This window comes from Triticum urartu, chromosome 3A (assembly GCF_056163025.1).
Source record: "Triticum urartu cultivar PI428250 chromosome 3A, HENAU_Tu73, whole genome shotgun sequence".
Taxonomy (NCBI): Eukaryota; Viridiplantae; Streptophyta; class Magnoliopsida; order Poales; family Poaceae; genus Triticum; species Triticum urartu.
The window spans coordinates 192126485-192130313 of NC_141875.1; positions in this window are offsets into that span (position 1 = coordinate 192126485).

Consider the following 3829-nt stretch of genomic DNA (forward strand, 5'->3'; position numbering starts at 1 on the left):
TAAGTCGAAGGAGCGCATCACAACAACAAAATCTTCGGTTAGCACATCATCCATTTTCTTCAACCATGCCATTGATGTCTTTTCCATGGAAATCATCCCTAGGTATGATCAATTACCCTCCATGGATTTATTTTCATCCATGGATGCAACATAATCTTCTATATCATGAGAGGGTATTACCAAATCACTATAAATTTGATTAGCTACAAGTTTGTTGCTGATCCAAAGAGCCGAAATACTTGATTTTCTATTTCATTTGTTTATTTTGGCTATACATGTTTTGGTGGATGAATTCTACATGAACCTTATGGAGGTGGCCAATTTATTTATCGCCCTAAGAATATGACAAAGCATGGCCGGTGTACCATTCTAACATCGTCCTTAGTTTGGTTGGAGAGCAAGACAAGGGTTCATGGAAATCTCTACGTATAATTATATTATGCTTGCATGGAGATGAAACATTATGACCGATGCCATTCAAAATATGTTGCATAGACTAACTCATAGAAATTGAGTGGGTTTATGCTTTGATTTAATATATATGATTTGGCCTACGAATATTCAAGTCCATGAAGGTCAAATCATTGTTGTTTTACTATCGACCATCGGGTTTATGGCATGCATAATATTGATATTAGCCTTGTCTTTCTAGTACTATGGAGATTATGTTTTGATGGTTGAATTCATAACAATGGCCAAGGCGTTGGTGTTGTTTATATATCTCCTTATGATGCTATTTTGTGAAGCCTCATGCCACTTAAAATATATTTTTTGCACAATAATCAAAGCCGAATATGCAATGTTATGCGGTTTGGATCTTTTGGGTGTCATAGGTGCTACGCACATTGAGGCTTTGGGTGATTCATTATGAGTAGTGCAATAAATATCTAAGGGTCATCAATGTTTTGATGAATCACTAATAGTTTACCTTGAGGTATCTCTAGATATAAAATTTACCTTGGGTTTCTTTAATATTTCTCATATATCTTGACATGAAAAATGAATAGCAAATGAGTTGGTGCAACAAGCATCCGGCTACCATGTTGATCATGGTGTATTGCACATCTATCAATAGCTGATGCTTGATCTCACCGACATAGGTAAGGCCGAACCAAAGCCCATTGCTTCGGCCACTAATGAAATTTGTATGCAGGTGAAAGAAAGGATTAGAGGGAATTCATTCTTATCTGTCTGCAAAATCCCAGCGAAAGGGTGAACAATATGGTTCGGAGGGTGACTTTGAAATACATATCTATGGAAATTTATCACCAGATTGTTAATGAAATTGAGAAGGTTTCACCCAAGTTTGCATCAGAAAGTTCACACAAGACATGGTCGATATATACTTATCGTCCTAAGGACATATAAATGGCCGGTGGAGTGTTGACATCGTCCTTAGAACAAACTTGGTACAAGTTATTTTTCGGCACGCTAGCTTTGCCGAAAAACAGGGGGGCATGTGTTGACGCTCAAAAGTGGCACGTTTATAAAGAGTGGCTTGCAGGTATGTCAAGAGTAATTCAAACTTACTATTGAAAGTCACTATGAGATGGCTCTCTCCGAGAAGATCAAGATGAATATGAAGATGGTCTAAAACGGAGTTCGGATGCAAAAGTTATGACAACTTCAGAGATGCTCATGTTGACACCAGATTAAAGAATGGCTTGAAACCAAATTAAGATGTCCTTATATGGAAAAATGATGAATATTAAAGTTGTGTATCTCATCGAAACGGTGGATTTTGATATAAAAATCATCTTAATCCAAGGTCGTATGCAACTTGTGAAGGCAAAACAAGGTCAGAAATAGAAGCTGCAGAGTCATTTCGGACCGACCGAGTTGATTTGATCAGTGAGACCGAGTTGGTCTGAACATTTACCACGAAAATTTACCGAGTTGATTTGATAAGTGAAAATTTTACAGGAACACATGTGCCGTCATCAAATACTGTAGCATATAATGCATACTCTACGCAATTTGAGAATTTCGGCAACACTCGCGAATCATTGCCGAAAGAATCTAAAAGTATTGCGGAGCAATCTCTTCCAAAAGCGGTTGTGGCTGCATTAAAAAAGAGCTTGGCACAAAACAAGAGGATTAGTGCTCTTTGCCTTGAACAATATGAAAAGGGGTTGTTTCCTGATTATGCTGCAATAAAGGCTAGAGTTTTGCAAGAAGATGAAAATTCATCAATCGATAGAATTGGCGAGAGAGCATATCGTTATACAGAAGTGCATACACCTCCACCTAGTACCGCGGCATATTATACACCCCCTAAACAGTTGCAAAATTTCGGCAACACTAACAGTCCATTGCCAAAATTTCGGCAACACTAACAGAGCAAGACAGTCATACTTGATTTTTCTGAAGTTAATGGAACCTACTTCCTGCCCTATGAGTTTCGTGCCATAGAAATTGGTGAGCTTCAAGAACAAGAACAAGTAGCCGAAGAAAGTTTGGTGGACGAAGATCTTGCAACTAATGATGCACCAAATCAAGAAAAAGATGATGACAAGGCATTGGGGAGCTATCCGAAGGCAGAGCAAGATATTCTTCAAGTCACACCACCATCATGCTCTCCCAACATATTTGAAGAGGTATGTCTAGCAATTAATTTACCTGTTTTCAGATTTGGTCATGACTTAGTTGTTGATGCATACATTAGAAAAATCTTTAGAAGAAATATTGAGAGACCGCTGGATTGCTTGCGTACCGCGCTTCCGGATGGGTCTCCTTCGACGTGAGCTGCGGTGCATCACCCCCGACGTCAAGGGTACACGGTGACGTGTTCGTGTGCGAACAAGTGCATTAAATCATTGCATGCAAGTACTAAGGGAAAATTGACCAATGCATGTAATTTATGCATGCATGCATTGCAATTAATGCATTGGTAAGCATACTTTTTTGAGGAAAACAAGAGCATTAATTGGGTGCTTTTGCAAGCTACAAAACCACTCACCATCTACCTTGGTTGGTGAGAATTTTGAATTGAGCCTTATAAACCGGAAAGGAGGGAGTATAGTTATTTTCTTTTTCTCTCCATATCAACCATTTTATATTGCGTACGTGTCATTCAAGAGTGAAATGATGGTTGCTTCTTCTGACTAACTATGTGATTTGACTGCTCCTTAGTGGCCCCTACACGTACTCCCCCTACGTGTATGCAACAGTCACACGTACACATGGACGCAAAAACGCGCGCGACACCCTAATGCATGCATGTCCGAGCACACGATGGAACACACACGGTGACGCTCAAGTGCTCAACCTACACGTGCATGCACACACATACTCAGTCAGTGTGAGCTAGTGACCGTATGAACATTGGAAGATATATATATTGAGCGCAATGAGCGTATTATGAAGTCCACTGACCGTATTTTTACAAATATACAGTTACAGATAGTGTATTTATCTATTTGAAATTAAGCCATGTTAACCGGAGAGGAGGCAGCATGGACTAGCATTACTTTGTTGTGTCCCGTTAACTTGCCGAACGAGGAGAAGGTTGCAGGATGGGAGAAGCTTGCGCGCGGTGGCTCGCAGGAAAAGGAGAAACTTTTGACTAATGCAAGCTCTCCCTCGCTCAGGCGGTGGACGTGCAACAGTTAATTCGGTGTTAGATTGCCAGAAGCATACTACACTATACTACTAGGAACTGGATGGAGGAGCGTCTGCACTCTTATTATAATTTTAAAATATGATAAAGCAAACTTCAACACATCTGGTTCTCTTTGAGGGTTCTCGCATGTGATAATGGAAGTTGATTGCATGGAACACTCGCCACAATTCTTGCTTAATTCTGGCTCATATCATGTTACAAATAGTA